Consider the following 22188-nt stretch of genomic DNA (forward strand, 5'->3'; position numbering starts at 1 on the left):
AACATATTAATATTAATGTTTCATAGTTGTCAGGATGGCCGAGTGGTCTAAGGCGCCAGACTCAAGGTGAGAAACCTTCCTGGTTATAAGGGTATTCTGGTCTCCAACTGGAGGCGAGGGTTCAAATCCCTCTTCTGACACATCTTTTGCCTAAAAAAGTAGCTTTTGGTCAACACCGAGAAATTCTCCAAAGGTTGAAAGGGAAACACATGAACAGTGATTAATAGTTTGATAGATGTCATAATTTGAGAACAGAAAACACATGAAACGTGAATAATCGTTCGATACAGGTCATCATATGCCTAGCTTAGAATTCACTCACTTCTTCAATTTCCTTAAAAAATGTTTTTACTCTATCTTTCATTTGCTTTTGGCATTTTTTTGTTGTCTGTTCTTTGTATCTTCAGTTCTGCATGTTTCCATTAGACATATCAGACTTTATGTTACAGAATCCAGAAAAACATATTAATATTAAGGTTTCATAGTTGTCAGGATGGCCGAGTGGTCTAAGGCGCCAGACTCAAGGTGAGAAACCTTCCTGGTTATAAGGGTATTCTGGTCTCCGACTGGAGGCGAGGGTTCAAATCCCTCTTCTGACACATCTTTTGCCTAAAAAAGTAGCTTTTGGTCAACACCGAGAAATTCTCCAAATGGTGAAAGGAAAACGCATGAACAGTGATTAAGAGTTTATAGATGTCATAATTTGAGAACAGAAAACACATGAAACGGGAATAATGGTTCGATACAGGTCATCATATGCCTAGTTTAGAATTCAAAAAGTTACTCAATTCCTTTAAAAAAATGTTTTTTACTATATCTTTCATTACCTTTTAACATTTTTTTCTTTTCCGGTCTTTGTATCTTAAGATCTGCAATTTTCCATCAGACTTATCAGACTTTATGTTACAGAATCGTGAAAAAATATGAATTTTATGGCACATTGTTGTCAGGATGGCCGAGTGGTCTAAGGCGCCAGACTCAAGGTGAGAAACCTTCCTGGTTATAAGGGTATTCTGGTCTCTGACTGGAGGCGAGGGTTCAAATCCCTCTTATGACACAACTTTTGCCTAAAAAAGTAGCTTTTGGTCAACACCGAGAAATTCTCCAAAGGTTGAAAGGGAAACACATGAACAGTGATTAATAGTTTGATAGATGTCATAATTTGAGAACAGAAAACACATGAACGTGAATAATCGTTCGATACAGGTCATCATATGCCTAGCTTAGAATTCACTCACTTCTTCAATTTCCTTCAAAAATGTTTTTACTCTATCTTTCATTTGCTTTTGGCATTTTTTTGTTGTCTGTTCTTTGTATCTTCAGTTCTGCATGTTTCCATCAGACATATCAGACTTTATGTTACAGAATCCTGAAAAACATATTAATATTAATGTTTCATAGTTGTCAGGATGGCCGAGTGGTCTAAGGCGCCAGACTCAAGGTGAGAAACCTTCCTGGTTATAAGGGTATTCTGGTCTCCAACTGGAGGCGAGGGTTCAAATCCCTCTTCTGACACATCTTTTGCCTAAAAAAGTAGCTTTTGGTCAACACCGAGAAATTCTCCAAATGGTGAAAGGAAAACGCATGAACAGTGATTAAGAGTTTATAGATGTCATAATCTGAGAACAGAAAACACATGAAACGGGAATAATGGTTCGACACAGGTCATCATATGCCTAGTTTAGAATTCAAAAAGTTACTCAATTCCTTTAAAAAAATGTTTTTCACTATATCTTTCATTACCTTTATACATTTTTTTCTTTTCCGTTCTTTGTATCTTAAGATCTGCAATTTTCCATCAGACATATCAGACTTTATGTTACAGAATCGTGAAAAAATATGAATTTTATGGTTTCATAGCTGTCAGGATGGCCGAGTGGTCTAAGGCGCCAGACTCAAGGTGAGAAAGCTTCCTGGTTATAAGGGTATTCTGGTCTCCGACTGGAGGCGAGGTTTCAAATCCCTCTTCTGACACATCTTTTGCCTAAAAAAGTAGCTTTTGGTCAACACCGAGAAATTCTCCAAATGGTGAAAGGAAAACGCATGAACAGTGATTAAGAGTTTATAGATGTCATAATCTGAGAACAGAAAACACATGAAACGGGAATAATGGTTCGATACAGGTCATCATATGCCTAGTTTAGAATTCAAAAAGTTACTCAATTCTTTAAAAAAAATGTTTTTCACTATATCTTTCATTACCTTTATACATTTTTTTCTTTTCCGTTCTTTGTATCTTAAGATCTGCAATTTTCCATCATATCAGACTTTATGTTACAGAATCGTGAAAAAATATGAATTTTATGGCTTTATAGCTGGTAGGATGGCCGAGTGGTCTAAGGCGCCAGACTCAAGGTGAGAAACCTTCCTGGTTATAAGTGTATTCTGGTCTCTGACTGGAGGAGAGGGTTCAAATCTCTCTTCTGACACAGCTTTTGCCTAAAAAAGTAGCTTTTGGTCAACACCGAGAAATTCTCCAAATGGTGAAAGGAAAACGCATGAACAGTGATTAAGAGTTTATAGATGTCATAATCTGAGAACAGAAAACACATGAAACGGGAATAATGGTTCGATACAGGTCATCATATGCCTAGTTTAGAATTCAAAAAGTTACTCAATTCTTTAAAAAAAATGTTTTTCACTATATCTTTCATTACCTTTATACATTTTTTTCTTTTCCGTTCTTTGTATCTTAAGATCTGCAATTTTCCATCAGACATACCAGACTTTATGTTACAGAATCGTGAAAAAATATTAATTTTATTTCTTCATAGCTGTCAGGATGGCCGAGTGGTCTAAGGCGCCAGACTCAAGGTGAGAAACGTTCCTGGATGTAAGGGTATTCTTGTCTCTGACTGGAGGCGAGGGTTCAAATCCCTCTTCTGACAGCACTTGCCTAAAAAAGTATAATTTTGTCAACACCGAGAATTTCTCCAAAGGTTGAAAGGGAAACACATGAACAGTGATTAATAGTTTGATAGATGTCATAATTTGAGAACAGAAAACACATGAAACGTGAATAATCGTTCGATACAGGTCATCATATGCCTAGCTTAGAATTCACTCACTTCTTCAATTTCCTTAAAAATGTTTTTACTCTATCTTTCATTTGCTTTTGGCATTTTTTTGTTGTCTGTTCTTTGTATCTTCAGTTCTGCATGTTTCCATCAGACATATCAGACTTTATGTTACAGAATCCTGAAAAACATATTAATATTAATGTTTCATAGTTGTCAGGATTGCCGAGTGGTCTAAGGCGCCAGACTCAAGGTGAGAAACCTTCCTGGTTATAAGGGTATTCTGGTCTCCAACTGGAGGCGAGGGTTCAAATCCCTCTTCTGACACATCTTTTGCCTAAAAAAGTAGCTTTTGGTCAACACCGAGAAATTCTCCAAATGGTGAAAGGAAAACGCAGGAACAGTGATTAAGAGTTTATAGATGTCATAATCTGAGAACAGAAAACACATGAAACGGGAATAATGGTTCGACACAGGTCATCATATGCCTAGTTTAGAATTCAAAAAGTTACTAAATTCCTTTAAAAAAATGTTTTTTACTATATCTTTCATTACCTTTATACATTTTTTTCTTTTCCGTTCTTTGTATCTTAAGATCTGCAATTTTCCATCAGACATATCAGACTTTATGTTACAGAATCGTGAAAAAATATGAATTTTATGGCTTCATAGCTGTCAGGATGGCCGAGTGGTCTAAGGCGCCAGACTCAAGGTGAGAAACCTTCCTGGTTATAAGGGTATTCTGGTCTCCGAATGGAGGCGAAGGTTCAAATCCCTCTTCTGACACATCTTTTGCCTAAAAAAGTATATTTTTGTCAACACCGAGAATTTCTCCAAAGGTTGAAAGGGAAACACATGAACAGTGATTAATAGTTTGATAGATGTCATAATTTGAGAACAGAAAACACATGAAACGTGAATAATCGTTCGATACAGGTCATCATATGCCTAGCTTAGAATTCACTCACTTCTTCAATTTCCTTAAAAAATGTTTTTACTCTATCTTTCATTTGCTTTTGGCATGTTTTTGTTGTCTGTTCTTTGTATCTTCAGTTCTGCATGTTTCCATCAGACATATCAGACTTTATGTTACAGAATCCTGAAAAACATATTAATATTAAGTTTTCATAGTTGTCAGGATGGGCGAGTGGTCTAAGGCGCCAGACTCAAGGTGAGAAACCTTCCTGGTTATAAGGGTATTCTGGTCTCCGATTGGAGGCGAGGGTTCAAATCCCTCTTCTGACACATCTTTTGCCTAAAAAAGTAGCTTTTGGTCAACACCTAGAAATTCTCCAAATGGTGAAAGGAAAACGCATGAACAGTGATTAAGAGTTTATAGATGTCATAATCTGAGAACAGAAAACACATGAAACGGGAATAATGGTTCGATACAGGTCATCATATGCCTAGTTTAGAATTCAAAAAGTTACTAAATTCCATTAAAAAAATGTTTTTCACTATATCTTTCATTACCTTTAAACATTTTTTTCTTTTCCGTTCTTTGTATCTTAAGATCTGCAATTTTCCATCAGACATATCAGACTTTATGTTACAGAATCGTGAAAAAATATGAATTTTATGGCTTCATAGCTGTCAGGATGGCCGAGTGGTCTAAGGCGCCAGACTCAAGGTGAGAAACCTTCCTGGTTATAAGGGTATTCTGGTCTCCGATTGGAGGCGAGGGTTCAAATCCCTCTTCTGACAATGATTTTGCCTAAAAAAGTAGCTTTTGGTCAACACCTAGAAATTCTCCAAATGGTGAAAGGAAAACGCATGAACAGTGATTAATAGTTTGATAGATGTCATAATTTGAGAACAGAAAACACATGAAACGTGAATAATCATTCGATACAGGTCATCATATGCCTAGTTTAGAATTCAAAAAGTTACTCAATTCCTTTAAAAAAATGTTTTTTACTATATCTTTCATTACCTTTATACATTTTTTTCTTTTCCGTTCTTTGTATCTTAAGATCTGCAATTTTCCGTCAGACATATCAGACTTTATGTTACAGAATCGTGGAAAATAATGAATTTTATGGCTTCATAGCAGTCAGGATGGCCGAGTGGTCTAAGGCGCCAGACTCAAGGTGAGAAACCTTCCTGGATGTAAGGGTATTCTGGTCTCTGACTGGAGGCGAGGGTTCAAATCCCTCTTCTGACAGCACTTGTCTAAAAAAGTATATTTTTGTCAACACCGAGAATTTCTCCAAAGGTTGAAAGGGAAACACATGAACAGTGATTAATAGTTTGATAGATGTCATAATTTGAGAACAGAAAACACATGAAACGTGAATAATCGTTCGATACAGGTCATCATATGCCTAGCTTAGAATTCACTCACTTCTTCAATTTCCTTAAAAAATGTTTTTACTCTATCTTTCATTTGCTTTTGGCATTTTTTTGTTGTCTGTTCTTTGTATCTTCAGTTCTGCATGTTTCCATTAGACATATCAGACTTTATGTTACAGAATCCTGAAAAACATATTAATATTAAGGTTTCATAGTTATCAGGATGGCCGAGTGGTCTAAGGCGCCAGACTCAAGGTGAGAAACCTTCCTGGTTATAAGGGTATTCTGGTCTCCGACTGGAGGCGAGGGTTCAAATCCCTCTTCTGACACATCTTTTGCCTAAAAAAGTAGCTTTTGGTCAACACCGAGAAACTCTCCAAATGGTGAAAGGAAAACGCATGAACAGTGATTAAGAGTTTATAGATGTCATAATCTGAGAACAGAAAACACATGAAACGGGAATAATGGTTCGATACAGGTCATCATATGCCTAGTTTAGAATTCAAAAAGTTACTCAATTCCTTTAAAAAAATGTTTTTCACTATATCTTTCATTACCTTTATACATTTTTTTCTTTTCCGTTCTTTGTATCTTAAGATCTGCAATTTTCCATCAGACATATCAGACTTTATGTTACAGAATCGTGAAAAAATATGAATTTTATGGCCTCATTGGTGTCAGGATGGCCGAGTGGTCTAAGGCGCCAGACTCAAGGAGAGAAACTTTCCTGGTTATAAGGGTATTCTGGTCTCAGACTGGAGGCGCGGGTTCAAATCCCTCTTCTGACACATCTTTTGCCTAAAAAAGTAGCTTTTGGTCAACACCGAGAAATTCTCCAAATGGTGAAAGGAAAACGCATGAACAGTGATTAAGAGTTTATAGATGTCACAATCTGAGAACAGAAAACACATGAAACGGGAATAATGTTTCGATACAGGTCATCGTATGCCTAGTTTAGAATTCAAAAAGTTACTCAATTCTTTAAAAAAATGTTTTTTACTATATCTTTCATTACCTTTATACATTTTTTTCTTTTCCGTTCTTTGTATCATAAGATCTGCAATTTTCCATCAGACATATCAGACTTTATGTTACAGAATCGTGAAAAAATATGAATTTTATGGCTTCATAGCTGTCAGGATGGCCGAGTGGTCTAAGGCGCCAGACTCAAGGTGAGAAACGTTCTTGGATGTAAGGGTATTCTGGTCTTTGACTGGAGGCGAGGGTTCAAATCCCTCTACTGACAGCACTTGCCTAAAAAAGTATATTTTTGTCAACACCGAGAATTTCTCCAAAGGTTGAAAGGGAAACACATGAACAGTGATTAATAGTTTGATAGATGTCATAATTTGAGAACAGAAAACACATGAAACGTGAATAATCGTTCGATACAGGTCATCATATGCCTAGCTTAGAATTCACTCACTTCTTCAATTTCCTTCAAAAATGTTTTTACTCTATCTTTCATTTGCTTTTGGCATTTTTTTGTTGTCTGTTCTTTGTATCTTCAGTTCTGCATGTTTCCATCAGACATATCAGACTTTATGTTACAGAATCCTGAAAAACATATTAATATTAAGGTTTCATAGTTGTCAGGATGGAAGAGTGGTCTAAGGCGCCAGACTCAAGGTGAGAAACCTTCCTGGTTATAACGGTATTCTGGTCTCCGACTGGAGGCGAGGGTTCAAATCCCTCTTCTGACACATCTTTTGCCTAAAAAAGTAGCTTTTGGTCAACACCGAGAAATTCTCCAAATGGTGAAAGGAAAACGCATGAACAGTGATTAAGAGTTTATAGATGTCATAATCTGAGAACAGAAAACACATGAAACTGGAATAATGGTTCGATACAGGTCATCATATGACTAGTTTAGAATTCAAAAAGTTACTCAATTCCTTTAAAAAAATGTTTTTCACTATATCTTTCATTACCTTTATACATTTTTTTCTTTTCCGTTCTTTGTATCTTAAGATCTGCAATTTTCCATCAGACATATCAGACTTTATGTTACAGAATCGTGAAAAAATATGAATTTTATGGCTTCATAGCTGTCAGGATGGCCGAGTGGTCTAAGGCGCCAGACTCAAGGTGAGAAACCTTCCTGGTTACAAGGGTATTCTGGTCTCCGACTGGAGGCGAGGGTTCAAATCCCTCTTCTGACACAGCTTTTGCCTAAAAAAGTAGCTTTTGGTCAACACCGAGAAATTCTCCAAATGGTGAAAGGAAAACGCATGAACAGTGATTAAGAGTTTATAGATGTCATAATCTGAGAACAGAAAACACATGAAACGGGAATAATGGTTCGATACAGGTCATCATATGCCTAGTTTAGAATTCAAAAAGTTACTCAATTCCTTTAAAAAAATGTTTTTTACTATATCTTTCATTACCTTTATACATTTTTTTCTTTTCCGTTCTTTGTATCTTAAGATCTGCAATTTTCCGTCAGACATATCAGACTTTATGTTACAGAATCGTGGAAAAATATGAATTTTATGGCTTCATAGCAGTCAGGATGGCCGAGTGGTCTAAGGCGCCAGACTCAAGGTGAGAAACCTTCCTGGATGTAAGGGTATTCTGGTCTCTGACTGGAGGCGAGGGTTCAAATCCCTCTTCTGACAGCACTTGTCTAAAAAAGTATATTTTTGTCAACACCGAGAATTTCTCCAAAGGTTGAAAGGGAAACACATGAACAGTGATTAATAGTTTGATAGATGTCATAATTTGAGAACAGAAAACACATGAAACGTGAATAATCGTTCGATACAGGTCATCATATGCCTAGTTTAGAATTCAAAAAGTTACTCAATTCCTTTAAAAAAATGTTTTTTACTATATCTTTCATTACCTTTATACATTTTTTTCTTTTCCGTTCTTTGTATCTTAAGATCTGCAATTTTCCGTCAGACATATCAGACTTTATGTTACAGAATCGTGGAAAAATATGAATTTTATGGCTTCATAGCAGTCAGGATGGCCGAGTGGTCTAAGGCGCCAGACTCAAGGTGAGAAACCTTCCTGGATGTAAGGGTATTCTGGTCTCTGACTGGAGGCGAGGGTTCAAATCCCTCTTCTGACAGCACTTGTCTAAAAAAGTAAATTTTGGTCAACACCGAGAAATTCTCCAAATGGTGAAAGGAAAACGCATGAATAGTGATTAAGAGTTTGATAGATGTCATAATTTGAGAACAGAAAACACATGAAACGTGAATAATCGTTCGATACAGGTCATCATATGCCTAGCTTAGAATTCACTCACTTCTTCAATTTCCTTCAAAAATGTTTTTACTCTATCTTTCATTTGCTTTTGGCATTTTTTTGTTGTCTGTTCTTTGTATCTTCAGTTCTGCATGTTTCCATTAGACATATCAGACTTTATGTTACAGAATCCTGAAAAACATATTAATATTAAGGTTTCATAGTTTTTAGGATGGCCGTGTGGTCTAAGGCGCCAGACTCAAGATGAGAAACCTTCCTGGTTATAAGGGTATTCTGGTCTCCGACTGGAGGCGAGGGTTCAAATCTCTCTTCTGACACATCTTTTGCCTAAAAAAGTAGCTTTTGGTCAACACCGAGAAATTCTCCAAATGGTGAAAGGAAAACGCATGAACAGTGATTAAGAGTTTACAGATGTCATAATCTGAGAACAGAAAACACATGAAACGGGAATAATGGTTCGATACAGGTCATCATATGCCTAGTTTAGAATTCAAAAAGTTACTCAATTCCTTTAAAAAAATGTTTTTTACTATATCTTTCATTACCTTTATACATTTTTTTCTTTTCCGTTCTTTGTATCTTAAGATCTGCAATTTTCCGTCAGACATATCAGACTTTATGTTACAGAATCGTGGAAAAATATGAATTTTATGGCTTCATAGCAGTCAGGATGGCCGAGTGGTCTAAGGCGCCAGACTCAAGGTGAGAAACCTTCCTGGATGTAAGGGTATTCTGGTCTCTGACTGGAGGCGATGGTTCAAATCCCTCTTCTGACAGCACTTGTCTAAAAAAGTATATTTTTGTCAACACCGAGAATTTCTCCAAAGGTTGAAAGGGAAACACATGAACAGTGATTAATAGTTTGATAGATGTCATAATTTGAGAACAGAAAACACATGAAACGTGAATAATCGTTCGATACAGGTCATCATATGCCTAGCTTAGAATTCACTCACTTCTTCAATTTCCTTAAAAAATGTTTTTACTCTATCTTTCATTTGCTTTTGGCATTTTTTTGTTGTCTGTTCTTTGTATCTTCAGTTCTGCATGTTTCCATCAGACATATCAGACTTTATGTTACAGAATCCTGAAAAACATATTAATATTAAGGTTTCATAGTTGTCAGGATGGCCGAGTGGTCTAAGGCGCCAGACTCAAGGTGAGAAACTTTCCTGGTTATAAGGGTATTCTGGTCTCAGACTGGAGGCGCGGGTTCAAAGCCCTCTTCTGACACATCTTTTGCCTAAAAAAGTAGCTTTTGGTCAACACCGAGAAATTCTCCAAATGGTGAAAGGAAAACGCATGAACAGTGATTAAGAGTTTATAGATGTCACAATCTGAGAACAGAAAACACATGAAACTGGAATAATGGTTCGATACAGGTCATCATATGCCTAGTTTAGAATTCAAAAAGTTACTCAATTCTTTAAAAAAATGTTTTTTACTATATCTTTCATTACCTTTATACATTTTTTTCTTTTCCGTTCTTTGTATCTTAAAATCTGCAATTTTCCATCAGACATATCAGACTTTATGTTACAGAATCGTGAAAATATATGAATTTTATGGCTTCATAGCTGTCAGGATGGCCGAGTGGTCTAAGGCGCCAGACTCAAGGTGAGAAACCTTCCTGGATGTAAGGGTATTTTGGTCTCTGACTGGAGGCGAGGGTTCAAATCCCTCTTCTGACAGCACTTGTCTAAAAAAGTATATTTTTGTCAACACCGAGAATTTCTCCAAAGGTTGAAAGGGAAACACATGAACAGTGATTAATAGTTTGATAGATGTCATAATTTGAGAACAGAAAACACATGAAACGTGAATAATCCTTCGATACAGGTCATCATATGCCTAGTTTAGAATTCAAAAAGTTACTCAATTCCTTTAAAAAAATGTTTTTTACTATATCTTTCATTACCTTTATACATTTTTTTCTTTTCCGTTCTTTGTATCTTAAGATCTGCAATTTTCCGTCAGACATATCAGACTTTATGTTACAGAATCGTGGAAAAATATGAATTTTATGGCTTCATAGCAGTCAGGATGGCCGAGTGGTCTAAGGCGCCAGACTCAAGGTGAGAAACCTTCCTGGATGTAAGGGTATTCTGGTCTCTGACTGGTGGCGAGGGTTCAAATCCCTCTTCTGACAGCACTTGTCTAAAAAAGTAAATTTTGGTCAACACCGAGAAATTCTCCAAATGGTGAAAGGAAAACGCATGAATAGTGATTAAGAGTTTGATAGATGTCATAATTTGAGAACAGAAAACACATGAAACGTGAATAATCGTTCGATACAGGTCATCATATGCCTAGCTTAGAATTCACTCACTTCTTCAATTTCCTTCAAAAATGTTTTTACTCTATCTTTCATTTGCTTTTGGCATTTTTTTGTTGTCTGTTCTTTGTATCTTCAGTTCTGCATGTTTCCATTAGACATATCAGACTTTATGTTACAGAATCCTGAAAAACATATTAATATTAAGGTTTCATAGTTTTTAGGATGGCCGTGTGGTCTAAGGCGCCAGACTCAAGATGAGAAAACTTCCTGGTTATAAGGGTATTCTGGTCTCCGACTGGAGGCGAGGGTTCAAATCTCTCTTCTGACACATCTTTTGCCTAAAAAAGTAGCTTTTGGTCAACACCGAGAAATTCTCCAAATGGTGAAAGGAAAACGCATGAACAGTGATTAAGAGTTTACAGATGTCATAATCTGAGAACAGAAAACACATGAAACGGGAATAATGGTTCGATACAGGTCATCATATGCCTAGTTTAGAATTCAAAAAGTTACTAAATTCCTTTAAAAAAATGTTTTTTACTATATCTTTCATTACCTTTATACATTTTTTTCTTTTCCGTTCTTTGTATCATAATATCTGCAATTTTCCATCAGACATATCAGACTTTATGTTACAGAATCGTGAAAAAATATGAATTTTATGGCTTCATAGCTGTCAGGATGTCAGAGTGGTCTAAGGCGCCAGACTCAAGGTGAGAAACCTTCTTGGATGTAAGGGTATTCTGGTCTCTGACTGGAGGCGAGGGTTCAAATCCCTCTTCTGACAGCACTTGCCTAAAAAAGTATATTTTTGTCAACACCGAGAATTTCTCCAAAGGTTGAAAGGGAAACACATGAACAGTGATTAATAGTTTGATAGATGTCATAATTTGAGAACAGAAAACACATGAAACGTGAATAATCGTTCGATACAGGTCATCATATGCCTAGCTTAGAATTCACTCACTTCTTCAATTTCCTTCAAAAATGTTTTTACTCTATCTTTCATTTGCTTTTGGCATTTTTTTGTTGTCTGTTCTTTGTATCTTCAGTTCTGCATGTTTCCATCAGACATATCAGACTTTATGTTACAGAATCCTGAAAAACATATTAATATTAATGTTTCATAGTTGTCAGGATGGCCGAGTGGTCTAAGGCGGCAGACTCAAGGTGAGAAACCTTCCTGGTTATAAGGGTATTCTGGTCTCCGACTGGAGGCGAGGGTTCAAATCCCTCTTCTGACACATCTTTTGCCTAAAAACGTAGCTTTTGGTCAACACCGAGAAATTCTCCAAATGGTGAAAGGAAAACGCATGAACAGTGATTAAGAGTTTATAGATGTCATAATCTGAGAACAGAAAACACATGAAACTGGAATAATGGTTCGATACAGGTCATCATATGCCTAGTTTAGAATTCAAAAAGTTACTCAATTCCTTTAAAAAAATGTTTTTCACTATATCTTTCATTACCTTTATACATTTTTTTCTTTTCCGTTCTTTGTATCTTAAGATCTGCAATTTTCCATCAGACATATCAGACTTTATGTTACAGAATCGTGAAAAAATATGAAATTTATGGCTTCATAGCTGTCAGGATGGCCGAGTGGTCTAAGGCGCCAGACTCAAGGTGAGAAACCTTCTTGGATGTAAGGGTATTCTGGTCTCTGACTGGAGGCGAGGGTTCAAATCCCTCTTCTGACAGCACTTGCCTAAAAAAGTATATTTTTGTCAACACCGAGAATTTCTCCAAAGGTTGAAAGGGAAACACATGAACAGTGATTAATAGTTTGATAGATGTCATAATTTGAGAACAGAAAACACATGAAACGTGAATAATCGTTCGATACAGGTCATCATATGCCTAGCTTAGAATTCACTCACTTCTTCAATTTCCTTCAAAAATGTTTTTACTCTATCTTTCATTTGCTTTTGGCATTTTTTTGTTGTCTGTTCTTTGTATCTTCAGTTCTGCATGTTTCCATCAGACATATCAGACTTTATGTTACAGAATTCTGAAAAACATATTAATATTAAGGTTTCATAGTTGTCAGGATGGCCGAGTGGTCTAAGGCGCCAGACTCAAGGTGAGAAACCTTCCTGGTTATAAGGGTATTCTGGTCTCCGACTGGAGGCGAGGGTTCAAATCCGTCTTCTGACACATCTTTTGCCTAAAAACGTAGCTTTTGGTCAACACCGAGAAATTCTCCAAATGGTGAAAGGAAAACGCATGAACAGTGATTAAGAGTTTATAGATGTCATAATCTGAGAACAGAAAACACATGAAACTGGAATAATGGTTCGATACAGGTCATCATATGCCTAGTTTAGAATTCAAAAAGTTACTCAATTCCTTTAAAAAAATGTTTTTCACTATATCTTTCATTACCTTTATACATTTTTTTCTTTTCCGTTCTTTGTATCTTAAGATCTGCAATTTTCCATCAGACATATCAGACTTTATGTTACAGAATCGTGAAAAAATATGAAATTTATGGCTTCATAGCTGTCAGGATGGCCGAGTGGTCTAAGGCGCCAGACTCAAGGTGAGAAACCTTCTTGGATGTAAGGGTATTCTGGTCTCTGACTGGAGGCGAGGGTTCAAATCCCTCTCCTGACAGCACTTGCCTAAAAAAGTATATTTTTGTCAACACCGAGAATTTCTCCAAAGGTTGAAAGGGAAACACATGAACAGTGATTAATAGTTTGATAGATGTCATAATTTGAGAACAGAAAACACATGAAACGTGAATAATCGTTCGATACAGGTCATCATATGCCTAGCTTAGAATTCACTCACTTCTTCAATTTCCTTCAAAAATGTTTTTACTCTATCTTTCATTTGCTTTTGGCATTTTTTTGTTGTCTGTTCTTTGTATCTTCAGTTCTGCATGTTTCCATCAGACATATCAGACTTTATGTTACAGAATCCTGAAAAACATATTAATATTAAGGTTTCATAGTTGTCAGGATGGCCGAGTGGTCTAAGGCGCCAGACTCAAGGTGAGAAACCTTCCTGGTTATAAGGGTATTCTGGTCTCCGACTGGAGGCGAGGGTTCAAATCCCTCTTCTGACACATCTTTTGCCTAAAAAAGTAGCTTTTGGTCAACACCGAGAAATTCTCCAAATGGTGAAAGGAAAACGCATGAACAGTGATTAAGAGTTTATAGATGTCATAATCTGAGAACAGAAAACACATGAAACTGGAATAATGGTTCGATACAGGTCATCATATGCCTAGTTTAGAATTCAAAAAGTTACTCAATTCCTTTAAAAAAAAAAAATTCACTATATCTTTCATTACCTTTATACATTTTTTTCTTTTCCGTTCTTTGTATCTTAAGTTCTGCAATTTTCCATCAGACATATCAGACTTTATGTTACAGAATCGTGAAAAAATATGAATTTTATGGATTCATAAGCTGTCAGGATGGCCGAGTGGTCTAAGGCGCCAGACTCAAGGTGAGAAACCTTCCTGGTTACAAGGGTATTCTGGTCTCCGACTGGAGGCGAGGGTTCAAAGCCCTCTTCTGACACAGCTTTTGCCTAAAAAAGTAGCTTTTGGTCAACACCGAGAAATTCTCCAAATGGTGAAAGGAAAACGCATGAACAGTGATTAAGAGTTTATAGATGTCATAATCTGAGAACAGAAAACACATGAAACGGGAATAATGGTTCGATACAGGTCATCATATGCCTAGTTTAGAATTCAAAAAGTTACTCAATTCCTTTAAAAAAATGTTTTTTACTATATCTTTCATTACCTTTATACATTTTTTTCTTTTCCGTTCTTTGTATCTTAAGATCTGCAATTTTCCGTCAGACATATCAGACTTTATGTTACAGAATCGTGGAAAAATATGAATTTTATGGCTTCATAGCAGTCAGGATGGCCGAGTGGTCTAAGGCGCCAGACTCAAGGTGAGAAACCTTCCTGGATGTAAGGGTATTCTGGTCTCTGACTGGAGGCGAGGGTTCAAATCCCTCTTCTGACAGCATTTGTCAAAAAAAGTATATTTTTGTGAACACCGAGAATTTCTCCAAAGGTTGAAAGGGAAACACATGAACAGTGATTAATAGTTTGATAGATGTCATAATTTGAGAACAGAAAACACATGAAACGTGAATAATCTTTCGATACAGGTCATCATATGCCTAGCTTAGAATTCACTCACTTCTTCAATTTCCTTAAAAAATGTTTTTACTCTATCTTTCATTTGCTTTTGGCATTTTTTTGTTGTCTGTTCTTTGTATCTTCAGTTCTGCATGTTTCCATCAGACATATCAGACTTTATGTTACAGAATCCTGAAAAACATATTAATATTAAGGTTACATAGTTGTCAGGATGGCCGAGTGGTCTAAGGCGCCAGACTCAAGGTGAGAAACCTTCCTGGTTATAAGGGTATTCTGGTCTCCGACTGGAGGTGAGGGTTCAAATCCCTCTTCTGACACATCTTTTGCCTAAAAAAGTAGCTTTTGGTCAACACCGAGAAATTCTCCAAATGGTGAAAGGAAAACGCATGAACAGTGATTAAGAGTTTATAGATGTCATAATTTGAGAACAGAAAACACATGAAACTGGAATAATGGTTCGATACAGGTCATCATATGCCTAGTTTAGAATTCAAAAAGTTACTCAATTCCTTTAAAAAAATGTTTTTCACTATATCTTTCATTACCTTTATACATTTTTTTCTTTTCCGTTCTTTGTATCTTAAGATCTGCAATTTTCCATCAGACATATCAGACTTTATGTTACAGAATCGTGAAAAAATATGAAATTTATGGCTTCATAGCTGTCAGGATGGCCGAGTGGTCTAAGGCGCCAGACTCAAGGTGAGAAACCTTCTTGGATGTAAGGGTATTCTGGTCTCTGACTGGAGGCGAGGGTTCAATTCCCTCTTCTGACAGCACTTGCCTAAAAAAGTATATTTTTGTCAACACCGAGAATTTCTCCAAAGGTTGAAAGGGAAACACATGAACAGTGATTAATAGTTTGATAGATGTCATAATTTGAGAACAGAAAACACATGAAACGTGAATAATCGTTCGATACAGGTCATCATATGCCTAGCTTAGAATTCACTCACTTCTTCAATTTCCTTCAAAAATGTTTTTACTCTATCTTTCATTTGCTTTTGGCATTTTTTTGTTGTCTGTTCTTTGTATCTTCAGTTCTGCATGTTTCCATCAGACATATCAGACTTTATGTTACAGAATCCTAAAAAACATATTAATATTAAGGTTTCATAGTTGTCAGGATGGCCGAGTGGTCTAAGGCGCCAGACTCAAGGTGAGAAACCTTCCTGGTTATAAGGGTATTCTGGTCTCCGACTGGAGGCGAGGGTTCAAATCCCTCTTCTGACACATCTTTTGCCTAAAAAAGTAGCTTTTGGTCAACACCGAGAAATTCTCCAAATGGTGAAAGGAAAACGCATGAACAGTGATTAAGAGTTTATAGATGTCATAATTTGAGAACAGAAAACACATGAAACTGGAATAATGGTTCGATACAGGTCATCATATGCCTAGTTTAGAATTCAAAAAGTTACTCAATTCCTTTAAAAAAATGTTTTTCACTATATCTTTCATTACCTTTATACATTTTTTTCTTTTCCGTTCTTTGTATCTTAAGATCTGCAATTTTCCATCAGACATATCAGACTTTATGTTACAGAATCGTGAAAAAATATGAAATTTATGGCTTCATAGCTGTCAGGATGGCCGAGTGGTCTAAGGCGCCAGACTCAAGGTGAGAAACCTTCTTGGATGTAAGGGTATTCTGGTCTCTGACTGGAGGCGAGGGTTCAAATCCCTCTTCTGACAGCACTTGCCTAAAAAAGTATATTTTTGTCAACACCGAGAATTTCTCCAAAGGTTGAAAGGGAAACACATGAACAGTGATTAATAGTTTGATAGATGTCATAATTTGAGAACAGAAAACACATGAAACGTGAATAATCGTTCGATACAGGTCATCATATGCCTAGCTTAGAATTCACTCACTTCTTCAATTTCCTTCAAAAATGTTTTTACTCTATCTTTCATTTGCTTTTGGCATTTTTTTGTTGTCTGTTCTTTGTATCTTCAGTTCTGCATGTTTCCATCAGACATATCAGACTTTATGTTACAGAATCCTGAAAAACATATTAATATTAAGGTTTCATAGTTGTCAGGATGGCCGAGTGGTCTAAGGCGCCAGACTCAAGGTGAGAAACCTTCCTGGTTATAAGGGTATTCTGGTCTCCGACTGGAGGCGAGGGTTCAAATCCCTCTTCTGACACATCTTTTGCCTAAAAAAGTAGCTTTTGGTCAACACCGAGAAATTCTCCAAATGGTGAAAGGAAAACGCATGAACAGTGATTAAGAGTTTATAGATGTCATAATCTGAGAACAGAAAACACATGAAACTGGAATAATGGTTCGATACAGGTCATCATATGCCTAGTTTAGAATTCAAAAAGTTACTCAATTCCTTTAAAAAAAAAAAATTCACTATATCTTTCATTACCTTTATACATTTTTTTCTTTTCCGTTCTTTGTATCTTAAGTTCTGCAATTTTCCATCAGACATATCAGACTTTATGTTACAGAATCGTGAAAAAATATTAATTTTATGGCTTCATAAGCTGTCAGGATGGCCGAGTGGTCTAAGGCGCCAGACTCAAGGTGAGAAACCTTCCTGGTTACAAGGGTATTCTGGTCTCCGACTGGAGGCGAGGGTTCAAATCCCTCTTCTGACACAGCTTTTGCCTAAAAAAGTAGCTTTTGGTCAACACCGAGAAATTCTCCAAATGGTGAAAGGAAAACGCATGAACAGTGATTAAGAGTTTATAGATGTCATAATCTGAGAACAGAAAACACATGAAACGGGAATCATGGTTCGATACAGGTCATCATATGCCTAGTTTAGAATTCAAAAAGTTACTCAATTCCTTTAAAAAAATGTTTTTTACTATATCTTTCATTACCTTTATACATTTTTTTCTTTTCCGTTCTTTGTATCTTAAGATCTGCAATTTTCCGTCAGACATATCAGACTTTATGTTACAGAATCGTGGAAAAATATGAATTTTATGGCTTCATAGCAGTCAGGATGGCCGAGTGGTCTAAGGCGCCAGACTAAAGGTGAGAAACCTTCCTGGATGTAAGGGTATTCTGGTCTCTGATTGGAGGCGAGGGTTCAAATCCCTCTTCTGACAGCACTTGTCTAAAAAAGTATATTTTTGTCAACACCGAGAATTTCTCCAAAGGTTGAAAGGGAAACACATGAACAGTGATTAATAGTTTGATAGATGTCATAATTTGAGAACAGAAAACACATGAAACGTGAATAATCGTTCGATACAGGTCATCATATGCCTAGCTTAGAATTCACTCACTTCTTCAATTTCCTTCAAAAATGTTTTTACTCTATCTTTCATTTGCTTTTGGCATTTTTTTGTTGTCTGTTCTTTGTATCTTCAGTTCTGCATGTTTCCATTAGACATATCAGACTTTATGTTACAGAATCCTGAAAAACATATTAATATTAAGGTTTCATAGTTGTCAGGATGGCCGAGTGGTCTAAGGCGCCAGACTCAAGGTGAGAAACCTTCCTGGTTATAAGGGTATTCTGGTCTCCGACTGGAGGCGAGGGTTCAAATCCCTCTTCTGACACAACTTTTGCCTAAAAAAGTAGCTTTTGGTCAACACCGAGAAATTCTCCAAATGGTGAAAGGAAAACGCATGAACAGTGATTAAGAGTTTATAGATGTCATAATATGAGAACAGAAAACACATGAAACTGGAATAATGGTTCGATACAGGTCATCATATGCCTAGTTTAGAATTCAAAAAGTTACTCAATTCCTTTAAAAAAAAAAAATTCACTATATCTTTCATTACCTTTATACATTTTTTTCTTTTCCGTTCTTTGTATCTTAAGTTCTGCAATTTTCCATCAGACATATCAGACTTTATGTTACAGAATCGTGAAAAAATATGAATTTTATGGCTTCATAGCTGTCAGGATGGCCGAGTGGTCTAAGGCGGCAGACTCAAGGTGAGAAACCTTCCTGGTTACAAGGGTATTCTGGTCTCCGACTGGATGCGAGGGTTCAAATCCCTCTTCTGACACAGCTTTTGCCTAAAAAAGTAGCTTTTGGTCAACACCGAGAAATTCTCCAAATGGTGAAAGGAAAACGCATGAACAGTGATTAAGAGTTTATAGATGTCATAATCTGAGAACAGAAAACACATGAAACGGGAATAATGGTTCGATACAGGTCATCATATGCCTAGTTTAGAATTCAAAAAGTTACTCAATTCCTTTAAAAAAATGTTTTTTACTTTAACTTTCATTACCTTTATACATTTTTTTCTTTTCCGTTCTTTGTATCTTAAGATCTGCAATTTTCCGTCAGACATATCAGACTTTATGTTACAGAATCGTGGAAAAATATGAATTTTATGGCTTCATAGCAGTCAGGATGGCCGAGTGGTCTAAGGCGCCAGACTCAAGGTGAGAAACCTTCCTGGATGTAAGGGTATTCTGGTCTCTGACTGGAGGCGAGGGTTCAAATCCCTCTTCTGACAGCATTTGTCAAAAAAAGTATATTTTTGTGAACACCGAGAATTTCTCCAAAGGTTGAAAGGGAAACACATGAACAGTGATTAATAGTTTGATAGATGTCATAATTTGAGAACAGAAAACACATGAAACGTGAATAATCGTTCGATACAGGTCATCATATGCCTAGCTTAGAATTCACTCACTTCTTCAATTTCCTTAAAAAATGTTTTTACTCTATCTTTCATTTGCTTTTGGCATTTTTTTGTTGTCTGTTCTTTGTATCTTCAGTTCTGCATGTTTCCATCAGACATATCAGACTTTATGTTACAGAATCCTGAAAAACATATTAATATTAAGGTTACATAGTTGTCAGGATGGCCGAGTGGTCTAAGGCGCCAGACTCAAGGTGAGAAACCTTCCTGGTTATAAGGGTATTCTGGTCTCCGACTGGAGGTGAGGGTTCAAATCCCTCTTCTGACACATCTTTTGCCTAAAAAAGTAGCTTTTGGTCAACACCGAGAAATTCTCCAAATGGTGAAAGGAAAACGCATGAACAGTGATTAAGAGTTTATAGATGTCATAATTTGAGAACAGAAAACACATGAAACTGGAATAATGGTTCGATACAGGTCATCATATGCCTAGTTTAGAATTCAAAAAGTTACTCAATTCCTTTAAAAAAATGTTTTTCACCATATCTTTCATTACCTTTATACATTTTTTTCTTTTCCGTTCTTTGTATCTTAAGTTCTGCAATTTTCCATCAGACATATCAGACTTTATGTTACAGAATCGTGAAAAAATATGAATTTTATGGCTTCATAGCTGTCAGGATGGCCGAGTGGTCTAAGGCGGCAGACTCAAGGTGAGAAACCTTCCTGGTTACAAGGGTATTCTGGTCTCCGACTGGATGCGAGGGTTCAAATCCCTCTTCTGACACAGCTTTTGCCTAAAAAAGTAGCTTTTGGTCAACACCGAGAAATTCTCCAAATGGTGAAAGGAAAACGCATGAACAGTGATTAAGAGTTTATAGATGTCATAATCTGAGAACAGAAAACACATGAAACGGGAATAATGGTTCGATACAGGTCATCATATGCCTAGTTTAGAATTCAAAAAGTTACTCAATTCCTTTAAAAAAATGTTTTTTACTTTAACTTTCATTACCTTTATACATTTTTTTCTTTTCCGTTCTTTGTATCTTAAGATCTGCAATTTTCCGTCAGACATATCAGACTTTATGTTACAGAATCGTGGAAAAATATGAATTTTATGGCTTCATAGCAGTCAGGATGGCCGAGTGGTCTAAGGCGCCAGACTCAAGGTGAGAAACCTTCCTGGATGTAAGGGTATTCTGGTCTCTGACTGGAGGCGAGGGTTCAAATCCCTCTTCTGACAGCATTTGTCAAAAAAAGTATATTTTTGTGAACACCGAGAATTTCTCCAAAGGTTGAAAGGGAAACACATGAACAGTGATTAATAGTTTGATAGATGTCATAATTTGAGAACAGAAAACACATGAAACGTGAATAATCGTTCGATACAGGTCATCATATGCCTAGCTTAGAATTCACTCACTTCTTCAATTTCCTTAAAAAATGTTTTTACTCTATCTTTCATTTGCTTTTGGCATTTTTTTGTTGTCTGTTCTTTGTATCTTCAGTTCTGCATGTTTCCATCAGACATATCAGACTTTATGTTACAGAATCCTGAAAAACATATTAATATTAAGGTTACATAGTTGTCAGGATGGCCGAGTGGTCTAAGGCGCCAGACTCAAGGTGAGAAACCTTCCTGGTTATAAGGGTATTCTGGTCTCCGACTGGAGGTGAGGGTTCAAATCCCTCTTCTGACACATCTTTTGCCTAAAAAAGTAGCTTTTGGTCAACACCGAGAAATTCTCCAAATGGTGAAAGGAAAACGCATGAACAGTGATTAAGAGTTTATAGATGTCATAATTTGAGAACAGAAAACACATGAAACTGGAATAATGGTTCGATACAGGTCATCATATGCCTAGTTTAGAATTCAAAAAGTTACTCAATTCCTTTAAAAAAATGTTTTTCACTATATCTTTCATTACCTTTATACATTTTTTTCTTTTCCGTTCTTTGTATCTTAAGATCTGCAATTTTCCATCAGACATATCAGACTTTATGTTACAGAATCGTGAAAAAATATGAAATTTATGGCTTCATAGCTGTCAGGATGGCCGAGTGGTCTAAGGCGCCAGACTCAAGGTGAGAAACCTTCTTGGATGTAAGGGTATTCTGGTCTCTGACTGGAGGCGAGGGTTCAAATCCCTCTTCTGACAGCACTTGCCTAAAAAAGTATATTTTTGTCAACACCGAGAATTTCTCCAAAGGTTGAAAGGGAAACACATGAACAGTGATTAATAGTTTGATAGATGTCATAATTTGAGAACAGAAAACACATGAAACGTGAATAATCGTTCGATACAGGTCATCATATGCCTAGCTTAGAATTCACTCACTTCTTCAATTTCCTTCAAAAATGTTTTTACTCTATCTTTCATTTGCTTTTGGCATTTTTTTGTTGTCTGTTCTTTGTATCTTCAGTTCTGCATGTTTCCATCAGACATATCAGACTTTATGTTACAGAATCCTGAAAAACATATTAATATTAAGGTTTCATAGTTGTCAGGATGGCCGAGTGGTCTAAGGCGCCAGACTCAAGGTGAGAAACCTTCCTGGTTATAAGGGTATTCTGGTCTCCGACTGGAGGCGAGGGTTCAAATCCCTCTTCTGACACATCTTTTGCCTAAAAAAGTAGCTTTTGGTCAACACCGAGAAATTCTCCAAATGGT

At 36.5% G+C, this 22188-nt stretch overlaps 40 non-coding genes across 40 annotated transcripts; all 40 read left to right on the plus strand.

Moving 5' to 3' along the window:
* Nucleotides 1-28: 28 nt before the first annotated feature.
* Nucleotides 29-140, plus strand: trnal-caa (transfer RNA leucine (anticodon CAA)). Its single transcript has 2 exons — nt 29-66; nt 95-140. It is a non-coding gene; the product is annotated as a tRNA-Leu (tRNA).
* Nucleotides 141-487: 347 nt separating this feature from the next.
* Nucleotides 488-599, plus strand: trnal-caa (transfer RNA leucine (anticodon CAA)). The gene is made up of 2 exons: nt 488-525; nt 554-599. It is a non-coding gene; the product is annotated as a tRNA-Leu (tRNA).
* Nucleotides 600-945: 346 nt separating this feature from the next.
* Nucleotides 946-1057, plus strand: trnal-caa (transfer RNA leucine (anticodon CAA)). Its single transcript has 2 exons — nt 946-983; nt 1012-1057. It is a non-coding gene; the product is annotated as a tRNA-Leu (tRNA).
* A 346-nt stretch (nt 1058-1403) lies between these two features.
* trnal-caa (transfer RNA leucine (anticodon CAA)) lies at nt 1404-1515 on the plus strand. The gene is made up of 2 exons: nt 1404-1441; nt 1470-1515. It is a non-coding gene; the product is annotated as a tRNA-Leu (tRNA).
* Nucleotides 1516-1862: 347 nt separating this feature from the next.
* trnal-caa (transfer RNA leucine (anticodon CAA)) lies at nt 1863-1974 on the plus strand. The gene is made up of 2 exons: nt 1863-1900; nt 1929-1974. It is a non-coding gene; the product is annotated as a tRNA-Leu (tRNA).
* Nucleotides 1975-2776: 802 nt separating this feature from the next.
* trnal-caa (transfer RNA leucine (anticodon CAA)) lies at nt 2777-2888 on the plus strand. The gene is made up of 2 exons: nt 2777-2814; nt 2843-2888. It is a non-coding gene; the product is annotated as a tRNA-Leu (tRNA).
* A 344-nt stretch (nt 2889-3232) lies between these two features.
* Nucleotides 3233-3344, plus strand: trnal-caa (transfer RNA leucine (anticodon CAA)). Its single transcript has 2 exons — nt 3233-3270; nt 3299-3344. It is a non-coding gene; the product is annotated as a tRNA-Leu (tRNA).
* A 347-nt stretch (nt 3345-3691) lies between these two features.
* On the plus strand, nt 3692-3803 carry trnal-caa (transfer RNA leucine (anticodon CAA)). Its single transcript has 2 exons — nt 3692-3729; nt 3758-3803. It is a non-coding gene; the product is annotated as a tRNA-Leu (tRNA).
* Nucleotides 3804-4150: 347 nt separating this feature from the next.
* Nucleotides 4151-4262, plus strand: trnal-caa (transfer RNA leucine (anticodon CAA)). Its single transcript has 2 exons — nt 4151-4188; nt 4217-4262. It is a non-coding gene; the product is annotated as a tRNA-Leu (tRNA).
* A 347-nt stretch (nt 4263-4609) lies between these two features.
* On the plus strand, nt 4610-4721 carry trnal-caa (transfer RNA leucine (anticodon CAA)). Its single transcript has 2 exons — nt 4610-4647; nt 4676-4721. It is a non-coding gene; the product is annotated as a tRNA-Leu (tRNA).
* Nucleotides 4722-5069: 348 nt separating this feature from the next.
* On the plus strand, nt 5070-5181 carry trnal-caa (transfer RNA leucine (anticodon CAA)). Its single transcript has 2 exons — nt 5070-5107; nt 5136-5181. It is a non-coding gene; the product is annotated as a tRNA-Leu (tRNA).
* A 345-nt stretch (nt 5182-5526) lies between these two features.
* trnal-caa (transfer RNA leucine (anticodon CAA)) lies at nt 5527-5638 on the plus strand. Its single transcript has 2 exons — nt 5527-5564; nt 5593-5638. It is a non-coding gene; the product is annotated as a tRNA-Leu (tRNA).
* Nucleotides 5639-5985: 347 nt separating this feature from the next.
* On the plus strand, nt 5986-6097 carry trnal-caa (transfer RNA leucine (anticodon CAA)). The gene is made up of 2 exons: nt 5986-6023; nt 6052-6097. It is a non-coding gene; the product is annotated as a tRNA-Leu (tRNA).
* A 1262-nt stretch (nt 6098-7359) lies between these two features.
* Nucleotides 7360-7471, plus strand: trnal-caa (transfer RNA leucine (anticodon CAA)). The gene is made up of 2 exons: nt 7360-7397; nt 7426-7471. It is a non-coding gene; the product is annotated as a tRNA-Leu (tRNA).
* A 347-nt stretch (nt 7472-7818) lies between these two features.
* Nucleotides 7819-7930, plus strand: trnal-caa (transfer RNA leucine (anticodon CAA)). The gene is made up of 2 exons: nt 7819-7856; nt 7885-7930. It is a non-coding gene; the product is annotated as a tRNA-Leu (tRNA).
* A 346-nt stretch (nt 7931-8276) lies between these two features.
* trnal-caa (transfer RNA leucine (anticodon CAA)) lies at nt 8277-8388 on the plus strand. The gene is made up of 2 exons: nt 8277-8314; nt 8343-8388. It is a non-coding gene; the product is annotated as a tRNA-Leu (tRNA).
* Nucleotides 8389-9192: 804 nt separating this feature from the next.
* Nucleotides 9193-9304, plus strand: trnal-caa (transfer RNA leucine (anticodon CAA)). The gene is made up of 2 exons: nt 9193-9230; nt 9259-9304. It is a non-coding gene; the product is annotated as a tRNA-Leu (tRNA).
* Nucleotides 9305-10107: 803 nt separating this feature from the next.
* Nucleotides 10108-10219, plus strand: trnal-caa (transfer RNA leucine (anticodon CAA)). Its single transcript has 2 exons — nt 10108-10145; nt 10174-10219. It is a non-coding gene; the product is annotated as a tRNA-Leu (tRNA).
* A 346-nt stretch (nt 10220-10565) lies between these two features.
* trnal-caa (transfer RNA leucine (anticodon CAA)) lies at nt 10566-10677 on the plus strand. The gene is made up of 2 exons: nt 10566-10603; nt 10632-10677. It is a non-coding gene; the product is annotated as a tRNA-Leu (tRNA).
* Nucleotides 10678-11938: 1261 nt separating this feature from the next.
* trnal-caa (transfer RNA leucine (anticodon CAA)) lies at nt 11939-12050 on the plus strand. The gene is made up of 2 exons: nt 11939-11976; nt 12005-12050. It is a non-coding gene; the product is annotated as a tRNA-Leu (tRNA).
* A 347-nt stretch (nt 12051-12397) lies between these two features.
* Nucleotides 12398-12509, plus strand: trnal-caa (transfer RNA leucine (anticodon CAA)). Its single transcript has 2 exons — nt 12398-12435; nt 12464-12509. It is a non-coding gene; the product is annotated as a tRNA-Leu (tRNA).
* Nucleotides 12510-12854: 345 nt separating this feature from the next.
* trnal-caa (transfer RNA leucine (anticodon CAA)) lies at nt 12855-12966 on the plus strand. The gene is made up of 2 exons: nt 12855-12892; nt 12921-12966. It is a non-coding gene; the product is annotated as a tRNA-Leu (tRNA).
* A 347-nt stretch (nt 12967-13313) lies between these two features.
* trnal-caa (transfer RNA leucine (anticodon CAA)) lies at nt 13314-13425 on the plus strand. Its single transcript has 2 exons — nt 13314-13351; nt 13380-13425. It is a non-coding gene; the product is annotated as a tRNA-Leu (tRNA).
* Nucleotides 13426-13770: 345 nt separating this feature from the next.
* trnal-caa (transfer RNA leucine (anticodon CAA)) lies at nt 13771-13882 on the plus strand. Its single transcript has 2 exons — nt 13771-13808; nt 13837-13882. It is a non-coding gene; the product is annotated as a tRNA-Leu (tRNA).
* A 348-nt stretch (nt 13883-14230) lies between these two features.
* On the plus strand, nt 14231-14342 carry trnal-caa (transfer RNA leucine (anticodon CAA)). Its single transcript has 2 exons — nt 14231-14268; nt 14297-14342. It is a non-coding gene; the product is annotated as a tRNA-Leu (tRNA).
* Nucleotides 14343-14689: 347 nt separating this feature from the next.
* On the plus strand, nt 14690-14801 carry trnal-caa (transfer RNA leucine (anticodon CAA)). Its single transcript has 2 exons — nt 14690-14727; nt 14756-14801. It is a non-coding gene; the product is annotated as a tRNA-Leu (tRNA).
* Nucleotides 14802-15146: 345 nt separating this feature from the next.
* trnal-caa (transfer RNA leucine (anticodon CAA)) lies at nt 15147-15258 on the plus strand. The gene is made up of 2 exons: nt 15147-15184; nt 15213-15258. It is a non-coding gene; the product is annotated as a tRNA-Leu (tRNA).
* A 347-nt stretch (nt 15259-15605) lies between these two features.
* Nucleotides 15606-15717, plus strand: trnal-caa (transfer RNA leucine (anticodon CAA)). The gene is made up of 2 exons: nt 15606-15643; nt 15672-15717. It is a non-coding gene; the product is annotated as a tRNA-Leu (tRNA).
* A 345-nt stretch (nt 15718-16062) lies between these two features.
* On the plus strand, nt 16063-16174 carry trnal-caa (transfer RNA leucine (anticodon CAA)). The gene is made up of 2 exons: nt 16063-16100; nt 16129-16174. It is a non-coding gene; the product is annotated as a tRNA-Leu (tRNA).
* A 347-nt stretch (nt 16175-16521) lies between these two features.
* trnal-caa (transfer RNA leucine (anticodon CAA)) lies at nt 16522-16633 on the plus strand. The gene is made up of 2 exons: nt 16522-16559; nt 16588-16633. It is a non-coding gene; the product is annotated as a tRNA-Leu (tRNA).
* A 345-nt stretch (nt 16634-16978) lies between these two features.
* Nucleotides 16979-17090, plus strand: trnal-caa (transfer RNA leucine (anticodon CAA)). Its single transcript has 2 exons — nt 16979-17016; nt 17045-17090. It is a non-coding gene; the product is annotated as a tRNA-Leu (tRNA).
* Nucleotides 17091-17438: 348 nt separating this feature from the next.
* On the plus strand, nt 17439-17550 carry trnal-caa (transfer RNA leucine (anticodon CAA)). Its single transcript has 2 exons — nt 17439-17476; nt 17505-17550. It is a non-coding gene; the product is annotated as a tRNA-Leu (tRNA).
* A 347-nt stretch (nt 17551-17897) lies between these two features.
* trnaf-aaa (transfer RNA phenylalanine (anticodon AAA)) lies at nt 17898-18009 on the plus strand. Its single transcript has 2 exons — nt 17898-17935; nt 17964-18009. It is a non-coding gene; the product is annotated as a tRNA-Phe (tRNA).
* A 345-nt stretch (nt 18010-18354) lies between these two features.
* On the plus strand, nt 18355-18466 carry trnal-caa (transfer RNA leucine (anticodon CAA)). The gene is made up of 2 exons: nt 18355-18392; nt 18421-18466. It is a non-coding gene; the product is annotated as a tRNA-Leu (tRNA).
* An 806-nt stretch (nt 18467-19272) lies between these two features.
* Nucleotides 19273-19384, plus strand: trnal-caa (transfer RNA leucine (anticodon CAA)). The gene is made up of 2 exons: nt 19273-19310; nt 19339-19384. It is a non-coding gene; the product is annotated as a tRNA-Leu (tRNA).
* Nucleotides 19385-19729: 345 nt separating this feature from the next.
* Nucleotides 19730-19841, plus strand: trnal-caa (transfer RNA leucine (anticodon CAA)). Its single transcript has 2 exons — nt 19730-19767; nt 19796-19841. It is a non-coding gene; the product is annotated as a tRNA-Leu (tRNA).
* Nucleotides 19842-20647: 806 nt separating this feature from the next.
* trnal-caa (transfer RNA leucine (anticodon CAA)) lies at nt 20648-20759 on the plus strand. The gene is made up of 2 exons: nt 20648-20685; nt 20714-20759. It is a non-coding gene; the product is annotated as a tRNA-Leu (tRNA).
* Nucleotides 20760-21104: 345 nt separating this feature from the next.
* Nucleotides 21105-21216, plus strand: trnal-caa (transfer RNA leucine (anticodon CAA)). The gene is made up of 2 exons: nt 21105-21142; nt 21171-21216. It is a non-coding gene; the product is annotated as a tRNA-Leu (tRNA).
* Nucleotides 21217-21563: 347 nt separating this feature from the next.
* trnal-caa (transfer RNA leucine (anticodon CAA)) lies at nt 21564-21675 on the plus strand. Its single transcript has 2 exons — nt 21564-21601; nt 21630-21675. It is a non-coding gene; the product is annotated as a tRNA-Leu (tRNA).
* A 345-nt stretch (nt 21676-22020) lies between these two features.
* trnal-caa (transfer RNA leucine (anticodon CAA)) lies at nt 22021-22132 on the plus strand. The gene is made up of 2 exons: nt 22021-22058; nt 22087-22132. It is a non-coding gene; the product is annotated as a tRNA-Leu (tRNA).
* Nucleotides 22133-22188: the final 56 nt, after the last annotated feature.

The sequence above is a fragment of the Salvelinus fontinalis genome, chromosome 28 (assembly GCF_029448725.1).
Source record: "Salvelinus fontinalis isolate EN_2023a chromosome 28, ASM2944872v1, whole genome shotgun sequence".
NCBI classification, from domain to species: Eukaryota; Metazoa; Chordata; class Actinopteri; order Salmoniformes; family Salmonidae; genus Salvelinus; species Salvelinus fontinalis.